At 41.0% G+C, this 24,017-nt stretch overlaps 1 protein-coding gene and 1 non-coding gene across 2 annotated transcripts in view; one reads left to right on the top strand and one right to left on the bottom strand.

Moving 5' to 3' along the window:
- Positions 1 to 24,017, top strand: part of LOC128629044 (E3 ubiquitin-protein ligase TRIM35) — a 328,938-nt gene that overhangs the window by 139,172 nt on the left and 165,749 nt on the right. The gene's annotated exons all lie outside the window — the stretch shown is intronic.
- On the bottom strand, positions 17,288 to 17,401 carry trnal-caa (transfer RNA leucine (anticodon CAA)). Its single transcript has 2 exons — positions 17,364 to 17,401; positions 17,288 to 17,333 (listed from the first exon to the last, which is right to left on the bottom strand). It is a non-coding gene; the product is annotated as a tRNA-Leu (tRNA).

The following is a 24,017-nucleotide window of genomic DNA, read 5'->3' as shown; positions in this document are numbered from 1 at the left end:
CCTCTACACCATCTTTCAGAATCATAAAAACCATTCTTCTAAAAGACACCAAGTGCTTAACTAGTGGGGACTTACAGCCAAGGGGGATTTTCTTTATGGGGAGACCAACCGCCCGGATCTAGACAGTTCTTTGGATATGATCTCATCGGAGATGAAGGGAGGGACGTTAGACAGTATAACCTTTTTGGATGGGGAACGTAGGGAAGAGACCATCGTAAGCTCATTATTGAGTACAGTTCCTTTCTGCACTAGCTTGTTTGCCCTATCAACGTCATTCACAAAGACTACAATTGCACTGTTCATGCGGGAGGCAGAGACAATGTTCTCATGTCCCACCACTTCTCCTCCCGCTAACACACACTCCTCCACACTCGCCCTGCACGCCACCCTCACACCGTGCCGGCGACTCAAACTCTCACACAGCCGCGTGTTCGGAGCCGCCACGCTCCTCCACTGCGACACGCACACACGCACGCACTTACTCGCTTTCACACTCGTTCACACACACACGCACGCACTTACTCGCTTTCACACTCGTTCACACACACACACACACACACACTCGCTTTCACACTCGTTCACACACACATGCTTGTGCAAGTCTATATTGGGGACTACATGCTGGATCCTCCAATGCGGGGACCCGTATTTCTAAAAGGTTTAGGAGCAAACCAAAGACAGATTTGTGTTTCTGTTGAAGCTGTAAAACCGTCTGTCACTTCAAATTAAAGAAAAAACGTCAATAAAGCAATGTGACATTTTTCCACATTCTGGGGACAATTTCTGGTAGACCAAACGTTTGAGGACGAGCAGACACACACACACTATTATTCTGGTATTTCTAAATTGTAGGTACTTGTGAACAATCTGGGGACGCAATTTACAAACAATTGGGAAGGTGCTATAATGCATATTTCCAAGATAATTGATTAAGTCACATGAATAACAACATGCCTTTTATTTTAATCTGAAACATTTTGCCATTTGCAATGCAGTATTTTCACACAGATAGTATTTTCACACAGATAGTATTTTCACACAGACAGTATTTTCACACAGATAGTATTTTCACACAGATAGTATTTTCACACAGACAGTATTTTCACACAGATAGTATTTTCACACAGACAGTATTTTCACACAGATAGTATTTTCACACAGATAGTATTTTCACACAGACAGTATTTTCACACAGATAGTATTTTCACACAGATAGTATTTTCACACAGATAGTATTTTCACACAGACAGTATTTTCAGGCAGTTACTAATTAACACTCAAATGTTTCTCACGAATGAAATGTAAAAAAGTAGAAAAAATAAAATTGTACAATACAAAATTCCAGCCATAAACTTAATAATAATAATAATAATAATAATAATAATAATAATAATAATAATAATAATAATAAACTAAAATTACCAATGATCTGTGCAAATAAAATCAAATGAAACCATGCAGACTTTTTCTGGGTTACATTTTCCTTTTAAGAGCAGTGATTCGATTTTTTACAAAGAACTTACCGGACAACCGATCCCTGCCTTTCAGTGCAACAGCTCAGCTTTAATACAGGCCTCACCATGTTTTTTTTCCTGGCACTGTGCAAGTTTTGATGAACCTGTACAGATGTTTTTCAACTGCTTTCACTTCACTGGTCTCCCATTTCTTTTTCTTTACCACCTTAACACCTGAACAAATGCAAGACAAAGTTAGTCAAAACATATAATGTCTTAATCGTTGATGGAGCATTGCGTTGATGGAGCATTGCATCAAGTCAGGCTATGTTTGGGGTTTGGAGTGCTCATTTTTGTTATTGTTCAGTTTATGCACGATTTGTTTTTATTTAGTGTTTTCTTAATGTTTCTTTCCTAGTTTTACTAAGTTTCTGATAGTCCGATACCTTGTGTGTTTATTCCTCATGTTTGTTTTCCTGAGCCTGTTTCCCAAATCTGTTCCTTGTCTTCAATACAAAGTTCTGCCTTTGTATCCGCCTCCTGAACTCCCTCATGACAATGGGCACAGGCTCATCGAAACTGAACAGTTTAAGACTGGAAAAAGAATATTTATTTTTATTTCCTCCTGCACCCCCAGCCTCCCCCTCCCCAAACTTTGACTGGTCCAGTTTAGGTGAGTCTGTGCCCATGATGGCTTAAGATTCTTGTTATTAACTGACGGGAGTAAGGAAGTACAGGGTCCAATTACAGAGGGGATGCTGATGCCAAGGTTGGTAAGCTTGGAGATCAGCTTGGAAGGGTTAAAGGATAGTGTTAAAGATTGAGCTTAAGTTGATAAATAACATCCTACTGTAGGAGTTGCTGTTGTCCAGGTGGGTCAGAGCAGAGTGCAGTGCCTTGGTGATGGCATCCTCTGTTGGAGTGGTTGGCAAACTGATACGGGTGCACTGTTGAGGGAAGGCAGGTAGTGGTAAACTGTCTGAGGTCAGTGAGTGAGTGGAAGTCATGCTGCATGTGTAGAGGTTCAGAGTTGTTGAGGTTCAAGTCGTTTTCCATCTGCAGTTTGTGTATACAGGTTTGCTCTGGATGAGCTGTAGGCTTCTGTGGCTTCAGACCAGAAAGCAGCATCTTGTGCCTGATTGGCATCTCTAAATTGTCCGTGGTGCGTGAGTGTGTGTGATTGTGCCCTGCAGTGGGTTGGAACCCTGTCCAGGGTGTCCCCACCTCATGCCCCAAGTCCCCTGGGATAGGCTCCCATGACCCTGTGTAGGATAAACAATACAGAAAATGGATGGATGGATACTTTGACAGGAGAAAATGTCCTTCAGATGTTTTTGTCCTGTATCAGACACGTTGAGGTGCTGATTATAAACAGAAATGGTTCACCTGGCTTTACTGTGGGTCATTTCATTAAATGAAATAGAGGTGTTATGGTTTGAAGTGTTCCATTATTATAATCTAGTTCATGGTTAGTATAAAAGTTCATGGTTATCACAGTATCATGATATTGACTATTTTTGTAATGTACAAAAAAATTAAACCAAGATTAATATAATATGTATAATATTATAATAATGAATAATATGGTAAAATTTAAAATCTTTTCCCACCTAGAATGCGACATAGCAACCAACAAAATTTAACTGAAAAGCTAAAACACTTTAAACATTGTTTATACCAACATTCATGGTGCTTACAAGACTGCACCCCGCCCCCACCTTGGCTGCTGGGACCATATCTCTGTTTTGCTAATCCCAGCACACAGACCAGTTCTGAAACGCCAAACTGGTTCTGAAACAGGTGAGAACCTGGTCTGAGGGAGCTATCTCTGCACTTCAGGATTGTTTTGAGCAAATAATTGGAATATGTTCAGAGAGGCTGCTATATACCACAAAAACACAGAATTGGAGGAATACAGAGCATCAGTGACTGGGTACATAAGCAAGTGCATGGATGATGTGACTTACTTCAAGATCATCACCACAAGCACAAACCAGAAACAGTGGATGACTGCTGAAGTGTGCTCGCTGCTGAAAACCCAAGAAACGGTTTTCAGGTCTGATGACAAGGCAGCTCTCACAAGGGCCAATCTGTCACAATTACATAATAAGGATCCACAGTCACTTCCTGACCACTAAGGACACAAGGCATATGTGGCAAGGCATTCAGGCCATCACCGACTACAAAGCTACACCACTTGTCTGTGAAGGTGAACGCTGTACTGAGCAACAGTTCATACAGTAGCTAACTCACAGACAGAGAAGTCCTGAAGATAAGTTAGTAAGGTAGGTCCAAGTGGTCTGACAAGATGAAGTGAGTAAAAGGTGCAGAGAGACATGATGAGAAGGTATTTATAACAAATACTGCATCACTTTAACTTTGGTGACTTTGACATTAACAACCCTAATGTGAAATATTATAAATCTTTTATCGTCTAAACTGCAGCTTTTACAGGAAAATTTCTCCTTCGTGAGTGTTAATAGCTCGAGTATTGGAGTAGTGTATTAGAAAAGAGCTTAAATCTGGAGGTAAACCATCAGTGTTAGGTTTTTATTTTGTCTCTGTGACCTTCAGAGACCTTTTTTCCATTTGGTGATGAACTCAGCAGCTTATTTGTCGTCTTTCAGGCAAAAAGGCTTCTGCAAACCACTCTGTCCCTTTTGTCCTACTTTACATAAACTTTGAATAAACTAAATACCATTGACCAACATACAATCTGGTCTAAATGCAAAAATTTGCACACCCTTTGGGCCTAACATTTAGTGTGTTTTGATTATGTAGGTGTTTCTTCATTATACTGTCATCTCCGTTAGAATTCAGCAGATGACTAGTGAACTAAATTAGATGAAAGTTGAACTATATAACAGAACTAAATTTTCCTTTTTCACTCAGAGCACAGGGAGATGCAGACAGACACATGGACTGTGTGAAAGGTCTATGTGAGACTTTCTGTTGCATCATCTGCAAATAACAAGTTCATCAAAAATAATCAATTGAATCCAGAAATAAATATAAAACAGTTCCAATGGCTCCAAAAGTATAACTCACTGCAGCCATGAAAAGATGATAGGAGTCGGTCACCAGCTTTAGAAGACAGGTCACATAGGTGAGTCAAGTAAAAGGGTCAGAGAGTCATGATGAGAAGGTATTAATAACAAATTCTGTGTCACGGTCACTGTGACATTCTTGAAGGTCTCAGCATGGTTCTCCACACACACACACACACACACACACACACACACACACACACACACACATATGTTAATGAATGCTACTACTATTAATAATAATAATAACAACTTTATTTATATAGCAGCTTTCATATATAAAATGCAGCTCAAAGTGCTTCAAAATAGAAAAGATTTAATAAAATTATACAATAAATCTAAAACAATAATAATGCAACACAACATTAAAGATACAAATACAATATTTAAAATGTAAAAGTAATTAAGAAATAAATATAAGTATTCAAATAGAAAATGACATTAATTAGATCATTAAGCCTAAAATCAAGAGGACTAATTGAAAGCCAAGGAAAATAAATGTGTTGAAGCTGCTTTTTAAATATATTTAGTGAATGTTAGGAGTTCAGCTCATGAAAAACGGGAGAGCATGAATCGTGCTCTGAAACCCGAAGTGTGACGGCACACTTTCCGGTTTGCATTTGACATTGACAATGGCAGTGTGACCTTCGACATAAACATAAACACAAAAATCCTGTTTAACAAAGTTTAATACTTACAAAGAGCAGACACTGTCTTCTGCGTTTTTTTTTCTGAGCTCGTCAGAACCAGTCCCGTTGCATTATGGGATTGTTTGACTTCCGTAGCGTACTGCAAAATCTCGCCGGAAGCGGTACGCCAACCAGGTATTTCTCGCCTACTGTTTCTCGCCTACATAGAATTGGGACATATTACCCCTCTGGCGTACTGCTTTTCACCTACTACATAGTAGGTAAGTATGTGGGTTCAGACGTAGCCTTTGTTTACCTGACACACGTGTATTTGTTATGGTTTATGTCTTGTCTCCACCCCTGTGATATTATTGGATGTCTCTCTCACGTGTTATCATTGTCCTCAGCTGTTCTGAGTTTTCCCCTTGATTATGTTTGGTATTTAAACCCCTCGTGTGTCATTGTCCAGAGACGGAGTATTGAGTGTTTTCACCATACCAAGGTTTTGCCCTTGTTTCTTTTTATCCTTGTCCTTGCCTGCTTTATGCCCCTTTGACTGCCTGACCTTTGCCTGTCTTTGTTTATATTTTTTGCCTTGCCCTCTGGATTACACAGTCTTAATAAAACTCTAAACTGCACTTGTGTCTGCCTCAAGACTTGATTCGTTACAGTGAAGGTACCTGATGGATCTACGCTGGGAGTGAGTTCCACATCCTGGAAGCAGGGGCACTATAAGCAGTTTCACCAAGCTTCTTATTAAAATTAATCTACAGGAATCCAGCATTTGTTAATGTTATAAAAGATTTGGAGTGTAAACCACCAGGCATTCTGCTAAATACACAGGCACAATGCACATAAAATTTTAAAAACCAATGAGGGCACTTTAAAAGCAATTCTGAATGTTATAGGAATAATATGGTCTCTTTGTGTTAGAAGACAAGCAGCTGCATTTTTTATTAAGTGTACTGGATATTTTTGGGGGGAAGCCCATTAAAGAGATCAAAAAACTAATCTACTTGGAATAACTGCATGGATGAGTTTTTCTTCTTTGGATAAAAATCAATGAACTTCTGCAAAGTTCCTTAAATGATAATAATATCTCAATTTTATCTTGGTTTAACTATAGAAAGTTCTGTAACATCCAGTCAGATATTTCATTCAAGCATGCAATCAGTTTGTTAATTGGCTCTTGATTACCCAGTGACACTGATATATAAAAGCTGTGTGTCATCTGCATAACTATGAAAAACATAAGGGTTACTCATGTAACCCTGTTCCCTGAGAAGGGAATGAGACGTTGCATGAGCTTCACGCTGTGGGAAGCACACTCGTTCACAACAAGTATCTGAAGTCTGTGCAAAATCACGCCTATTTATAGGTCTGCTGTGGACAGGTGATGTGGCATTTCACGCACCGCGTGACTATAAAACGGCACCAGTAAAGCACGTCATCAGCTTCTCTTTGTCTGAAGCGCAGATGCAATTCACAGGCCTACCCCAGTATGACAAATATGCGCAACCCAGATGTTCCCTTTCAAAGGGAACTCAACATTGTGTGAGCTCCACACTGTGGGAATGAGTATACTCACCCCGTCATACTGAGGGTATGGTTCGTCCCAGAGGCTCCATCAATCGGGGTATGGCTGACTGAAATGGTGGCCATGTAGATCCTAATTGTGGAAGGAGCCAACCTGAGAAACGTTCCTGTAAGTACTCCAGGACTGTAGCCTTTGCGTAGTTTACTGGGTCTCAGTGACATTCCTAGCATTTAACATGGTCTCTACAACCTCGGTTGAGAGACTGGAATCTATGAGCTGGTGCCGCTCAGGGGCCAGACTCACAGTTTCCAAAGTTCCAACCAAGGGTGATAAATCAGCCCTCTGGCTTCAGACAATAGATCCCTATGAACGTGAACCTCACAAGGAGTGCCATCCATCAGAAATATCATCTCCGAGAACCAGTCGAGCTGGTAAATCCACTGCTACTAGTAGCAGATGTAGCACAATCTTGGCGTACCCTCACTAGAGCCTGTGTTAGCAGAGCGACTCCTTTTACCTATGTAACAAGTGGCTCGTTTGTAATGATTACGCCACCCCGAGGGAACGTGGAAAACAACCCAAACAAAGGCACACAACTACAATTCACTTAAGTAACGGTAAGAGGCATGGGTTTCCATACAAAAATTTTATTTGAAGTTAAAAAGACTTGCCAAGAATTATTAAAAAAACAAAACCGCAACCTATGCAATTGGTCAAATAAAACACAAGAAGAAATTAACAATAATCATAAGAGGACTGAGGCTTCCTGTATGAAGGGCAGGCTAGTACGATAGCACCAGCTGTACAAAAGTCGATACTGTCGATACCACACCATACTGAGTCGAATGATTAGACATTTTTTTAGGTCAGCCATTTTGTGTTGGCAATTTTGAATTAGATGTCAAATGCTGTATTCTACAAACACTTTGGTGTATTGTTACGAAAATGGGTGACACCATATCCTGAAGGTAGTCATAAAGTTTCAGGACAACCCCACCTTGTGGTCAAAGATTATAACGCAATATCAATAAATGCTAATAGCTTTTTATTTACATTTGCCTATTGTCATGCTACTGGTCTTGATAGAATCCTTGGGTAATGCCAAGAACAATGTTACCAATAATGCTATGGTCAGCCAAAATTACTGCCCACCGTTTTGAAATATATATATATATATATATATATATATATATAAAAATAATTAAAAAAAACATTCTTTTTCAAACTCCTTCTAGATAATTTTTCAGATTTTCACCAACATCGAATGAGATCATCGCCAGTCCATCCCAACCAAAACCTATGGAAATTAAGTTGATTAAACCGTTCTCGAGTAATGCAGAAGCCAATTAGATGGCAAGCATGCCAAAATGGACAGGAGGCTATATCTGTGCAATGCTTGGGAGTATTAAGACAAAACATGGTACTTATCATCAAAATCATGACCTGAGGGTACTTGCACATTTACAGGTACTAGGCACCACCTACTGGTCAAGAAATACATTTTTTGGCTTACAACTTCTGACTAGCTTTGCCAAAAATCATGAGACTGTTCTTATTTGATTCAGTACTGTATACCGGGTCGACTGATACCCAGTATTACCATGTCGGCTATTTTTGGCTATAAAATACTGTATTTTTCGACTGCATTGGCATAACATTATGAAACTTGGTATGTGTCATTAGCACCATATTCTGAGGGAACCCTAAAAGTTTGGGGCCAGTGCCACCTAATGTTCAAAAGATAACAAAATGTTCAAATATGCTTATAGTTTTTTGGCAACTTTTCCGGTGGCCATGAATCTTACCTCTACAAAAGTAGAGTCCTACAGAATCCAGTGATTTACACTTTTCCACAGTGAGATTTATTCTGTTCACCATTTTTAATCATGTTAAAAACCTACTTTTTCAAACAGTTGCTAGAACATTCATCAAGAGCAAGTGGCAATCTAGGCCCATATTACCTGATTTCCTCAGTAAGGTGCACGCTATCCCAGCCCAGCTCACATCCTGCCTGTAGAGAAGTCTCTGAGCCACTTGGAGTTTGAATGTCTTCACTCTGGACCCAACATCTACTAGGCCTTGTTCTTGTCTGGGTAGATACAGCACTGGTGCCTTTAGCCAATCTCTGTATTTGCCTCACGAGATCTTCTGGAGGCTGCAGGATCATTGTTCTGTGCCAAAGGGAAGAGGCTATGAGGTTGTTAAATACCAGCACCCTTCCCCTGTATGACAATGGTATCAACTATTTCCAACGAGACAGTCGCGCACGTATTTTCTCCAGCAGGCCCTCCCAATTTTGTTGTCTATACTCATTTGTCCCCCAAAAACTCCCAGATATTTAAAACCTGCCGTTCCCCGATGTAGGCCACCGGGAAGTAATGGACTTTCAGTGACTCTGCCACATCACACAGCGTCACTTTTAAGCCAGTTATCTTTATATGATAATGCCTTTCCATAGCACTCAAGAGCGCATTTTACCTCTTCAACATCACCTTCACCTCTAATTAGGACCGTCATGTCATCCGCATATGCAGATAGTTTAATTGGTTGTTGGGAGATTGGAAAATTGACTTGTAGACCCATTAGATCTTTTCTAAGTTTATGTAGCAAAGGCTCAATGAATATACTATAGAGTTGACCCGAGAGGGGACAGCCCCCCCTCTGGGCTTTCACAGCAGTACTCAGGCCACCAGCCATTTTTATCATGAAAGTAGCATCAGTAGCTGCGTTTACATGGACAACAATAATCCACTCTTAATCCGAATAAGACCATACTCTAATGAAGAAACTACCATGTAAACAGCAATTTTTACTTACCTTAATCTAATTAAGGTCATAATCGAAGTAAGCAATAATCTAATTAAGACAGGTGGAGTACTCCTGTTTTAGTCGCATTATGGACGTGTATTACAGACATGTAAACACCTTAATCACATTATGAACGTCATGTGGGAGTTTTCACCGCATTTTGCGACAGGACACGATCACACACGGCAGTTTTACGTTTTACGGCGAACAAGAGAGTTCGGCTGAGTCCCAAATCGCATACTTTCCTACTACAGGCCTGTAGTGGGGAAAAATACATGCATCTCGGCTACTATATAGACGGTAACTACGTGATTTGGGACACACCCACCGCTTCAAGCAGTTGTCTATTAGCACATACAGCATGACAAATAATTAACTGCACTTAAAGCGTTCGTAAAAAAATTAAATAAAAACACCCAAAACTGTATACCGTACCATAACGAAGACGTACTGTATATTGATACGTGAAATTCTGGAGGGACGTCGGACGGCGTGGCGCGGTGACGTAATGACGCGGGCTGTTCATCTAATTATGTTCTATAACATGTAAAACGGGAACATGACAGGAGTATTCTAAAAGTGACCCATGTAAACACCTTCAGATTAAGATCATGTAAACACCTTAATCACATTATTATCTTAATCAGAGTAAGGTCAATAATTAGATTAATGCTGTCCATGTAAACGTAGTCAGCGTACAACAACTTTATCACGGAGATAAAATTGTCACCAAACCCAAAAGCTTTTAAGGTATCGAAAATAAATGTGTGTTCTACCCGAACAAAGGCTTTCTCTTGGTCTATTGACAAGAACCCCATTTAAATCGCACAATCATATAAGTCTCTTACTAAATGCAAGTTATCTGCAATGGGTCTATCTTTTACACAATAAGACTGATCTTTATGTATAATTGCATGCAGCACCTCATTTAGTCTGTTTGCCAAGCATTTGGAGATAATCTTGTAATCTGTGCACAAGACTGCCACAGGTCTCCAGTTCTTTAGGAGTGTTAAATCCCACTTCTTAGGAAGCAGTGTCAGAAACGCACGCTGAACGCTCTTAGGAAGGATCTTTTTCAGTATTGCTTACTTGAAGAACTCTGAAGTAATCATGTGGAAGAACGGGTCAGAAAGCCTCGTAAAATTCGGCAGGCAGGCTGTCCACTCCAGGTGTATGGCCCGCAGATAGTTCCAGTGCCACAGCTGTGATTTCTTTGTATGTGAGTACAGCTTCTAAGAAGTCTTTATGCCCCGGGGTTAAGCTTGGAAGGTTGTGGAACAGTTCCTTCCTACATAAGATATACCATTAAGAAACAAAAGTATTTTTTACTTAAAAAAGTTGTTTTGTTTGTCTGTTTGTTTTTTACTTGGAAATGTAATTAAATTAGAGTACAAGTATTCAATTTGAATATTTTCCACCCCTGGTGCATATTCAATTAATGTTGTTATAGCCTAATAGGCTGAAGAGGGCGCCAATACCACAAAATGGATGTAAAAGTATACAGAAAAAAGAAGAGGAATTTTGGAGAACTTGGCAACCCCAAGACTTTCAAACAAATACTGGGCGGGAAAACTAGAGTGCACTATTACTAGCTTATTTATTTGGTCAGACCTACTACTGCTCTGTTTTTAGACAGATTAAGTTCGCTTATCTAAGCAGAAAATGAGTAAGACTGCTCAGTGAGTAAATCTTTTTCTGTTGAAGGTTAACGGGGTAGAAAAGCTGCCACTGCTGGGTGGTGTGAGGTGAAGAAGAAACATGAAGAGCAGTAAGAGTAAGACATGTAAAGCTCTCTCCTCAGAGCAGGAGTGTGGAGTTTGGCTAGACGCTGATGAACTAAGGGCGAAGAAACAGAGAGTACGTTTTAAATTTCCACACACTAACATTGATTTTACAGATCAGTATCACCCCACTGACATTCTTACTCTCTCACAAATCCTAATCTATCACACTGTCCTTTCCTTGTTGCTATAGTGATACCATCAAGGCTGTATGTATCTACCCTTTATTATGTATCTGTTACCTGGGGAAAAAGTTGTTTAAAAACAATAAATAATGATATATATCTACATATATCATTTATTTGAGGGCGAATTATGTTCCTTGCGAAAAAAGAAACACAAAAAACAATAGAAACCATCACTGAAAATCTAATGTAACCAAAACTTTCAAGTTCCGGAAAGTTCATAAAGGTGTCGTAAAAGTAATCCACGTGACTCCAGTGGTTTAATCCCAATTTTTATGAAGTGATACGAATGCCTTGTGTGCGCAGAAAAAAACTAAAATTAAGTCTTTAATTTTAAAAGCTGTGTTGCGAACCTGTGCACTAGTGTGAGAACATCAACAAAAAAATATCACGGACCTCCTGGCTGTGCTTCATGAATCAGCGGCGGTGTATATATATTTAATCACAGTATTTGCTGTGTACTCAATAATAAGTGCGCCTGGTGTAAAAATGCCGCACCTTCGGCGTGAAAATGTAAGCAATCTTTTGAAAAGGTTTTCTTTCTAACAGAAACTGGCACGACCGATATCTAAACTCCTGAATCCACAGGCTCGGTCCGGAGGCTACAGCATGGCAGTGGCTCTGAATTTTACGCAAACCAAGATGGAAATGCCTGTGACGAAACAGAGCACCATCTCCTCATTCTTTCTTCCACAGAGTAAAAAGGGAAAAGGTACTGTAAGACAGATTATTTTTTTTTTACCTGTTTATCTGAATGCTTATTTACAACAAAATTATTTCTTGCCCTTAGATGCAGATGACCACAGCTCTTCATGACCATCAGGAACGTCTTCTACTCCCCTTCCTCAGTGGTGTATAAATTTGAGTAAAAATCCACAGGAATTTTGTGCATTCCATTTGGTCAGAGGTGTCTCGATCATTACAATCCTTTAAACAGTACATCAATTTCTCTTGTCCTTCCGTATGCTCCAGGTTAAAAAAGAAAGAAGTGGAAGCATCTATGTCCTTCATTGTTAAGAACCAACTTCTTACAAGAGCTTGTTCCACTCATTCTTTTAGAATCGAGCTGAGCAAGTTAGATCTTTGAGGTTTACAGAGTCCTTTTTATTGATACTTTGTTCTATGCCAATAATTTCTCTTTCAAGACATTCCAATGACTTTTTTTATACAGAACATAGAATATGATGAAATTGCTGACAGAAATGTCTTATTTGTACCTTCCCTGTTTCCCACCATTGAATGTAGTTTTCATAATAATTCTGCTTGCTCCTCCATGAGTCCCAAAAAAGCTTAAACGTTTCATAAAAACTTCTATCTTCTAGTAATTTAACATTGAAATGCCAATGACAACTCTTATGCGTTTTTTTTGTAGGGTACACTCCAAGGTAACTAGTTTATGATCAGACATTGAGGTGGGGAAGATTTTTGACTTTAAGACTCTATTCCTCACATTGCGTGATACATATAATCTATCCAGCCATGCAGCAGAGATCTTCTCGTTACTGATCTTTACCCATGTACACTGACGTGTGATCAGGTTATGTTCTCTCCATACATCAGATAAGTCTAGATTTTTAATAACATTGGTTAAACACTTGCATGGGGTTTCACACTGTTTCTACACTGTGTAAAATCCAGAGTACAATTAAAACCTCCCACTAGGATGATAAAGTCTTCTGTATGTTGTTGTCTTATAAAGTCTCTAATTTGGTCAAGAGGTGTATTCTCTCATCTGTGAGGCTGAAACTACATGATCAAATCCTACCTGCTCTCCCATAACTACAAGTAAGTCATCTACCGTCACTCCAGGCTCTGGTACACACCTGCACCCATTTCGGAGTGTTAGTTTAGGTGGTGTTTGCCCGGGTATAGACCCCATCCCAGGGTCTAAACTCTCCCGGGCACACGATAGAAACTTTTGTACATGTTCTAATTTCAGTCAAGTAACGAGGGAAAAGAAAGGAAAAACACAAAGGGAAAATTAAGAAAGTAACAGAAATAAACAACTGTTTTTTTTAAATCGCTCTCAGAAACACACTCCGTACTCCACACACACACTCCCAGCATGCAACACACACACACACACACACAGAGTGAGAGAGAGCAAGAGAACCTTTGGAGGGAGAGAGAGAGAGAACCCTTGGAGGGAGAGAGAGAGAGAACCCTTGGAGGGAGCGAGAGACTTTTGACTTTTTACAATCCTTTATTTATCAAACGCCACCCTATACACATTAAAGTCAAAGGTGACGCAATAAATAAATAAATAAATATTTAAAGGAGCATTAAAAAGAAAAACCATAAATAAATAAAATAAATAAATAAGTCAGCGCAACAACGGATAGTCGTTAAGAACATTATCAGCCTAATGCTGGCGTAAAACAAAGTTCTCCCTCCACTACAGAACACAGAGCCTCCTCGCAGCACCACACCGCCTTGAACATCTCCACGTCTCCCATACTACTGTAAACGTTCAAATCCATCAGAATCCGGGATTTGATCAGTCTGGAGAGAACTTTTATGGCATCGCAGTCTGTGTTCTGTGCCACTTTGTTTTTTCTGCTCGGGTATATCGCCATTTTTGATCAACTTGATCAGCTGACACTTGAATCTGATTCTTCTAACATGCTTAAAACCAAAGATAAAAATCTGAAAAGTAAAATCCACATAAAATGACCTCAAGTCATTGTTTTAAAAACAGAAACAATAGCTGCAACCTGGAGCAATGTATAAACGCATGAAAAACAGTCTTTCTCTGTGAACAGAACGGACATTCCTGTGTGACCTCAGGGTTTAAAATGGAGATGAAAGAATTCACAGAAACAGTTCCATGTAAAATCCTCCATTGGAGGTCAGAAAATGTTCTGGTTAACGGTGGTTAACATTAAAATCATCGTTAACTCATCATTAAAACCCAGTACACTTCATCATGGGGTGTCCACCCTCCCATTCAGTTTTTTCTTATTTAAAACTTTCACGCAGGCTTTGTACAGAAGCTTACCGGACACTGTCTCAATGTTCATGTCACCTCTGAACTCCAGGAGGGGCCCCTACACCCATCTAGATCTGGAGCGATGCCCAGCTGGGGAAAAGGTTCTTCCTCTGTAGGCCCAGTCTCGCTTGTTTTGTTGAGCACGCTCCTCTGACGTTAGGGTGGACCTCCAGAGATGTAGGAGCTTATTCACAACGTGTAGGGACCATAGTACCAGGTGTGCTGCTAAGTCCTCAGCCCGTGACAGGTCTGTCCCTGTGATGTTCACCAGCTGCCGGAGTGTCACAATCCCTGAGGAGACCAGAACCCTAGATAATGAAGGAGTGGTCACACCAGAGATGTTAAATTGCCCACCATGAACCAGGGGTTCCTCCAGCAGCCAGTGTGGTGTTCTGCACCCCTTGATTGGTTTTTTAAAAAGGTTCCATATTTTAAAAAGCCCACGATAAAAAAAACTGGTAATCCAGCAAAGTCTAGTGTTCTTGTGTCCATTAAAACAAAGTTGTGTCCAACCCCAGTCCTCCTACTCTCTATAACAGCCTATAGGCTGCTGCTCTCCATACCAAACTCCTGGGTCCAGTGAGGAGTCTCTGGATGAACTGGAGTCTAAACGTTGCAGTTCTGCTGCCTACATGGACCAGCCCCTGCGACCCTCCTTCTTGGGCAGGTGAAGGACACTTTGAGGGATCCAGTGTAGTCTGTCCCAGAAGTCGTCCACTAGCAGGGCCTGGATGTTCGAGAGCAGGTTTGGTGGCGGATCCACACATGCCAGCTTGTGCCACAGGGTTGATGCTGCCAGGTTGTTGATGATCAGCATTCGTCTCCTGTAAGACATTTTTGGGACCAGCCACTTCCACCTGCTCAGTCTGCCCTTCACCTTCTCAAAGACACCTCCCAATTTTTAGTTAAAATCTCAGGATTACAAAAGTTTTAGATTTACAATTCTTATAAAGATTGTTTACATTTGTAATTTAAATACACCCGGTTATATATGTTTATTCATTAATATTGTAATCACAGTTATCATCTCTTTGGATTAGGCTAATGTTAGCTAGTTCCATACTAACGTAATGCTTAAGTTAGCTTAGCTCCAATATGTGTGTGTGTGTGTGTGTGTGTGTGTGTGTGTGTGTGTGTGTGTGTGCGTGTGTGTGTGTGTGTGTTTTCAGCACCTGTAACTCTGGACCCCAACACTGCTCACCCTCTCCTCATTGTATCTGATGATCTGACCAGTGTGAGACTCAGTGATGAGGAACAGAAGCTTCCTGATAATCCAGAGAGATTTGATGATCGTTGCTGTATCCTGGGCTCTGAGGTCTTTAACTCAGGGACACACTGCTGGGATGTTGAAGTAGGAGACTGTACAGTGTGGTATGTGGGTGTGATGACAGAATCTGCTCAGAGGAAGGGAGATATATTCTCCAGAAGTGGAATCTGGTGTGTGTGGTATTATGGTGGTAAATATGGAACACGTTCTACACCACAGCCATTCACTCTCCTCTCAGTAACACAGAATCTCCAGAGGATCAGAGTGCAGCTGGACTGGAACAGAGGAAAGCTGTCGTTCTCTGACCCTCTCACTAACACACACATACACACTTTCACACACACATTTACTGATAAATTACTGCCATTTATAACTGTTGCTTGTAATAAATCTCCTGTAAAGATCCTCCCACTTCAGTGCTCTGTAAGAGTGAATCAGATCAGTTAGAGCTGATATTGTTTTATTCCAATTCATTAATGAAATATTGCTGATGAAAAGATTCATGTTCTCTGTGAAAGTCTGTTTTTACTGAACACTTCATTGTGGAATTTATTTTGAAGTGTTATATTATTATTTCGACTCACCTTAACAATTACATCAAAATAATAAGATAATATCTGGAATATTAATATACCTTGAAATTCCAAGTTATTAAATGAAAATTTTTAAGTGAAAATAATGACCTACTGTGTTGAAATAATGAATTATTAAATAAAAATAATGTGATAAAGTTCAAATAACTCCATAGTACATTTTCCCCACAATGTTCAGTTCAGGGCTTCCAGAAACAAATAAACCACAGAATGATGTGTAAATGTAGATCTCTATGAGTTAGATTATTACATTTTATTCCTGAATTTAAATCACTGTAAATAAACTGAGGCTTTGAAGACTGGTGTCTTTACTGTATTTGTATTGTTAGCGCTATGCTGTTAATCCTGGGTGAAATGTTTAGCTGGATGTGTGTGTTGTGTGAAACTGTGCAGTGGAGGAGAATTCAAATTGAGCTCTAAGTTTCCCTCCACCAGCAGTTTGTGCTTGTGTAAAGATCAGATGGATCTGTACGTTAATCCTGCATCAGGTGCTGATTCACAATTTAAAATGCGATTCAGAATGAAATGAAATCACTTTGTTCACAGTGAGAATGTGGGGCGGATGTGGAAGAGAGAGTGGTGGGGAGAGAGTCAGACATTAAAGGGGCTAAAAACAACAATTTTATAATAATACCGTTCTCTAGAGTCATTTAACCACACGTTCTGTTCAAGTGTCATGTTATTCATCCATATTTCCACAGAGATCATCCAAGAATTAAATCATCTCCAACCCTCAAAAACACAAATAACATCCTGAGGAGATCCACAACTCCTCTTAATGTGTGTATTTATCAGCATTTATCTGAAAGCTACATTCTGAACTACTACTACACTCAGCACAGAACCTCACATATAAATAAGTTCCCTCTCATTTAAACTTCTCCAGTGTTGAGTGTCTTCATCTTTAATTTACTGCATACGTACAAAATACATTTTAGAATCCTAACTTCATTCATTTAATATTCACACATGGGGGTTTTTAGAGGGAATAAAATCCTGTCAGAAGTGGGATTCGAACCCACACCTCCATTTAGAGACCAGAATCCTCCTTTAAGCAGGGAGAAGGTCTGAACCTTGAGTCTGGCGCCTTAGACCGCTCGGCCATCCTGACATCCATTGCTGACCTGGAACAGAGTGAATACATCACTTTTTACAGCTTTTTAAATGTTTAGAGAAGAGGGTTATCACTGCTTGTGTTTTTAAATTTTTTAAACCATTTCCATGGGGTGTACTTGTTTTTTCACGTGATTATAGATAGATAGATAGATCACTTTATTAATCCCAGAGGGAAATCCACATATTACAGCAGCACAGAGAGGTAGAAGTATACTAAAGTAATTTAACATTATAAATGAAGCAAATAAGAATAAATATACGTGTGTATCGACGCGCTCGCTTCGTCGGTCATCATCTTCCAGGACTGAGCCGTTATAAAAGTGAGGGTTGTTGCGTGCGCATTCAGACACTGCAGCGTAGGGCGAGAACCGCGACCTCAATATACGAGATATAAACTAATTATTAAAACTACATACATTCATTACTATTTAACAATAACGCAGGAACGCCACCGAGTGTAGAGAAGTAAAGGTACATTTCTGTAATTAAAAATGAACTTGAGTAAGAGTATAAGTACGGCCAGTTAAACCTACTCTTAAGATCACATTGTTTTTGTATATAGAGTGTTACTTCCCACCTCTGGAAATACTGCAGCTGGAAAATATAATCCTTTCTTTTCTCTTTTTGTTTGTCCGGAACATCCAGAGCACATCACATTCATGCAGCACTACAGCTCTGTCCTTTGGGTCAGAGAGAGAGACAGTTTGTATATATTGTAACCTTAGTTTTGACAGGTATAGGTCAAAGGTCAAAAAGATACACATTCTAACTCTCTATATCTAGATCAAAGGTCATGATCATAAACATATTTATAGTTATGTTAAATCTGGTTCACATCCATTCGTGACACAAACGTTACCATACATGGTACGGCCATGTGTATTCCACATCCAAACAAAAATATGACACACACACACACACACACACACACACACACACACACACACACACACACACACACACACACACACACACACACACACACACACACAGCTGCACAAACACGCACGTACAGACAAACGCATGCATACGAACCTGTTTATAAAAGTCGAGCGTCCCTCTAGGTTTTATAATACTCTGTACTTAGAACAACGCGTGCGAGCTTACAACATGGCTGATGTTTGTCCTAACGCGCCGAAAGAAGCTCACCCTTTTTTGGGAAGAATAGAAAAAATGTTAGAACATGAAGAAAGTCTATCCTCAGAGCATACCAAGACAGTATTGCATATTTTCACATGACCTTATACGCACATGAGTATCGAAAAGTACACTTATGTTGAAATACCTCCACTTCCGCTCTTACGGACAACGGGCCCCTGGAGTTCTACGTGGCCAGAAACGGGGAGGATTACCTCGACTTTCCGGTATTTCGGGTAGAGACAGGGTCAGTTGAGCGGTTTCCTGCTCTCCTACTTTAACCAAGTTTAATCATTTTGCAGCACCGACGCGTAGAGTTCCGCCTTATCGTATCCGTTCAGATCAGTCCTCGATAAAATACCTCGTATCGCATCGTCCAAGTTGTTTTCCACAGTCTCTCTCATGGTTTCCTCCTCTGCGGCGATGTTTAAGTTTATCGATCTGATGTTGAGGGAGTAAATACATTTTCTCCGCGGTCTCCATGTTCATTGTTGCGGGATGCGATTAAGCTGCGTATAAAAGGAATGGCTGCACTGAGCGAAGGCAGAAGAAATCCTCCGGATTGATTAAAAACTTTCCTTTTTCTTTCTACCGACACTCTTTCATCCGCAAATAGTTTGAGCCACTTGTTTTGTTTTTTTAAAACCCGGTACTGCAGGGGTCGGGAATCTTTTCGGCTGAGAGAGCCATGAACGCCACATATTTCAAAATGTAATTAAGGATGAGATCTGTGGGCATCTCGTAATATACCCTTTCTCCTTCGGGGTGGAGACCGGTGTGATGAATTCAGCAGCGGGAGGGTTTTTTCAATCGCTCTGACATTTGTTGTCGATACTTTAAAGTTTTTTCTTCTTCTTCGGAACATACGCGACCGGTTTCTCCCCCGGAAACACCCCTGACCGGAGACGGAGTTCTTCTGGCGTTTGTGCTTTCAGGTCAACAAATAAATACCCGTAAGGTCTAGAGACGGCGTCGAGAAAGCGTTCTAAAGAATACTTGCTGTTAGCCGGATACATCTGATGAGCCAGTTTGCTGATGGGTAATTTACCTCTAGGGTTTTTAAAAAGAACCATGTGGTTGGTGTTCAGGTTGATTGTTCTCCTGGTCTTGCCTTGAAAAAGCAAGTTTTGAAAGCCTCTCGAAACAGTAACGTGAGCTACACAGTCTCTGACACTCTGGACATTTAGGAACATTCTTAGGGTGTTTAACAATCGGATTCGTGACAAACGCTGCAGCTGTAAGCGCAGTTATGTTTCCATAAAATGTCAAACCCCGATTGGCAGAAATGACGAACGTGACTCGTTCCTAAAAGTCCGGTGACACTTTTAACCCCATGATAGTGGTTGTCGTGTAAAAACAAGTAACTAGTTTTGTCGTGGGGAGTCTTGCTAGTTTGAAAGAAAGCGTATCCGGCTTTGCTAGCAGGACAGTGTACGATTACGATTTTACAATTCAAACGTCTCTCAAATCTCGATACGTCAGCGAAGCTGCCCGGATGATCCCACGTCGTGTTGTAATCGTCTAGCGATTTGTTCGGTTTCAAAATCGTTTTTTTCACGGTTCAAAAGTTGGCTGACGCACAAGGCGAAGCACACGTCGTCTCTGCTGCGAAAAATGTATAGATGCTGCATTTTCTTCCGCAGGGTTTCTGATTTGAATATATGGCCTATTTTCCTTCTAATTCCAGCGGCCCGCGGTGGTCGGACGGTCTGGACGACTGTTTCAAGGGGATTATGGGTAAAAATTTCACGTTTACTCTGAACTGCATTTTCGAGCGTGGTCAGAGAAGGTAAATCGATGACGCCGTCGTCTAATCGAACGCGTGATGAAACATTGATCGTATCACCTCTAATTTCAGCGGTGACTACATCCTCAGCAGAAATTCAATTGTTAGCGATTTCAGTCACACTGTTTAAAATCTCTAAAACAGAATGATAAAAATCTGCAAAGCTGTCCACGTTCACGAGAGAAGAGAATTCACTCTTCTCCTAATCTCAGTGTTGTTGAACCTTTCCCCATGAATTATTCTAATATTAGGATCTAATCCATCACCCTCTTGCTTAACTTGGATATTAAGATCTAATCCATCACCCTCTTGCTCAACTCGGATATTAAGATCTAATCCATCACCCTCTTGCTCTACTTGGGTATCGGGCGAGTGCGTGTTTTCCATTTGGGAATCTTGGGTATCGGGCGAGTGCGTGTTTTCCATTTGGGAATCTTGGGTATCGGGCGAGTGTGTGTTTTCTCCATTTGGGAATCTTGGGTGTCGGGCGAGTGTGTGTTTTCCATTTGGGAATCTTGGGTATCGGGCGAGTGTGTGTTTTCTCCATTTGGGAATCTTGGGTATCGGGCGAGTGTGTGTTTTCTCCATTTGGGAATCTTGGGTGTCGGGCGAGTGTGTGTTTTCCAGATTTTACCCTAGACAGGATCGGGGAGGAACCACACCCACAGTCTGCTAAGGCACTTGAGGGGCTTATCAGACAGTGTGGCTTGGTTGACGTGTGGAGGGAGAGAAACCAGGGAATCAGACAATACACTTGGGTCAAAATTACTAATAAGAGGATCACTGCAGCAAGATTGGACAGGTTCTACATCACCAGAACAAACGGAAATAAATTCTATAAAGCAGTCATGAGCCCCTCTGGTCTTTCAGATCACCATTTAATTACTGTAGCCCTATTGATGTCTGTCACTAAAAAGTATAAATTGTATTGGCATTTCAACACAAAACTGCTTCAGGATGAGGGTTTCTGTGGAAACTTTAAGGCTTTTTGTGGCGAGTGGAAAAAAACAAAAGATTTTAACAGCTTGGTCTCCTGGTGGGAGGTGGGAAAACCACAAATTAAAGTATTTTGTCATAAATACACAGCACACTCAATAGAGACAATAAAAGGTCAAATACAAGAACTCGAGGCGGAGATAATTTAACAGAAAGTGAAATAATTGGTAGAAATGACCCAAACACGAGCAGTTTGCTGGAGGGAAAGAGAAAGTCCTTAAGCTCCTTCCTCCATGAAAAGGCCAAAACAGCACTAATAAGATCCCGCATTTCAAATATCAAGGACATGGACTCTCCCAGTGCCTTCTTTTTCAATCTCTCCAGGAAGGTGAAACCACAAAACCAGATGCTGTACCTCAGACGAGCGAATGGAACTATAACCAAAGGGGCGGCTGAAATGAGGAGAGAAGCCACGGTCTTTTACACTGACCTCTACAGCGCTGAGACCTGCGACCCATCCTGCAGGGAGGAGCTGTTCAGGGAGCTGCCCAAACTGACTCTCAAGCAAAGCAGTATGCTGGACCCAAACCTTGAAATGCAAGAAGTGAGGAGTCACGTGACGCCATGCGAAGGGCAGACGTGTGAAAGACAGCTCTGCGCACTTTGCTAATTTTTCTAATTATTTTCATGATATAATCTGGTGAAATTCTGTACATCCGGTTACACTCTTGCTGTTTGAGGTAAACATGGCAAAGAAGTTAAAATCCTCGAGCTGGAGACATTAAAAGACACTTACGTGTTCAAGATGGAAGTCCGGATGAGGCTGTGGACCGCAGACTCGCTTTGGGGTGGTGCGGCAGGAGAAGAAATCCAGCGCCAACTGTCCAACATGTCGGGGATGCTGACGAAGGTTGTTGCTGACGTTCGATTACCGCAATAGAAATAAAATTCTCTGAGTTAGTTACAAGAGTGGCGGATGCTGAGAAACGACTCGAGTATCTTGAGTCTTCGGAAAGAGAATTATCCGCTAATCCGCCCGCGACCAACAGAGACTTGGAAAAAATATTTGAAAGGTTGGAAGATTTGGAAAATCGAAGCCGAAGGAATCATTTGTGGATTATTGGAGTTCCTGAGCATGAAGAAGGCAGAGATATGGTGAAATTTCTGGACGAGCTTTTCCCGAGTCTGCTCGACATAACAGGCCATAAAGTAGAACTCGAGCGGGTCCACAGAGTCCCGGCTCGGAGATCTGGCGTGGGAGACAGGCCGCGACCAAGCCTGGCCAGGTTTCTGAGATCATCCGATAAAGATCTCGTGTTGCGCCAGGCGAGGAGCAAATGAGGGCTCTCTTGGAAGAATCACAGTATTTTCTTGTTCCCGGACTTTGCGAACTCGACCAGAGAGAAACACGATCGGTTCAAGGAATGCAAGAAGGTCTTGCACCAACGTGAGATCACTTTTGCACTGATGTTTCCGGCCAGACTGAGAATAAACACCAAAGACGGCAGCAAAGCATTTACGTATCCCAATCAGGCAATGTCTTTTATTGAATCAGTGGGTGAATAATCCACGGGATGTTTCGCTTGTGAGGGGGTCGACTCGCTGTGCGTACTCTGGATTTCGGAGGGAAATGGGCGCTGTTTTTCATTTCTTTTTGCGTTGGCGCCCCCGAACGGCTAGAGGTGGTTTTGTTTTGTGAAATGTCACTTCCTTAAAGAACCTTTGGCATGGATGGAAGATCACTTTTACAATGAAGTTCCAGCCCAGACTGATAATAGATACTACAGACTGATAATAGATACTACAGACGCAAAATTGTGCGGCCTCCGAGTGAACTGGCTCTGGACCATCAGAGGAACCGGGATGCGGTTTTGTTTCCCTTTGTGCTGGCTCCCCCTAGTGGCGGGGCTTCTTTTGCTGAATAACACTGCTTCAGGACAGTGGCAGGTGTCTCTGCTCGCTCCTTGCGCTTGTGCCTCCTGTTGGCTGAAGTCCGATTTGCGGAGTACTTCCACGGGACGTTGGAACAATGACGTCATTCTTTCCTAACAGCCGGCTCGCTGATTATTCGTCGTGTAAACAGAAACTGGAAACTGGACGGCTCTATATCGGCTGGAATTTGTTTTGTGAAGGAACACCTTCGAGGCAGTTCTATGAATTAGTCTATACATTATTTGTGTTTACTCTGCTTATTGGTTGGGGTGTATTTTTTTATTTTAGAAAATATGTTATGTAATTTTCCATCGCAAATTTGTGAGGCAGAATCGTGCAATCCGATGGCAGAGTTGTCGCGGGGGCTCTCGTAGGCGTACATGGACTCTGAGTTTAGGGGGATTGGCGCCGGTTGGCGCTGTCATGCGCGGGGTTGATGCGCATGTTTTTCTTTTTCCTGATTGTTTTGTTCGGGGGGAAGCTCGGGGTTTTAATGTTGAATTGTGGTCTTCATAATTTTGTTTTTGGCACACGATTATTTTTTTCTGTTATATCAAAATGTCAGATGTTAATGAGTGTACGGTCTCTCTCCACGTGGAATGTGAATGGGTTAGGACACCCCATAAAAAGAAGGAAGGTCATTACTTTTCTTAAGCGTAAGAAATATGATATTGTGTTTCTTCAAGAAACGCATCTTTCCCCACAGGAAGCTGAAAAATTTGGGAAGATATGGGGTGGTCATGTTTTCTTTAGTGCTGACTCAAGTAAGAGCAGGGGAGTCATTATATTGGTAAATAAGCATCTACAATTCAAACGTCTC

Source organism: Ictalurus punctatus, chromosome 24 (assembly GCF_001660625.3).
Source record: "Ictalurus punctatus breed USDA103 chromosome 24, Coco_2.0, whole genome shotgun sequence".
Lineage (NCBI taxonomy): Eukaryota > Metazoa > Chordata > Actinopteri > Siluriformes > Ictaluridae > Ictalurus > Ictalurus punctatus.
Note: the sequence above shows the minus strand (reverse complement) of the source record. Positions and strands in the feature narration are given on the sequence as shown.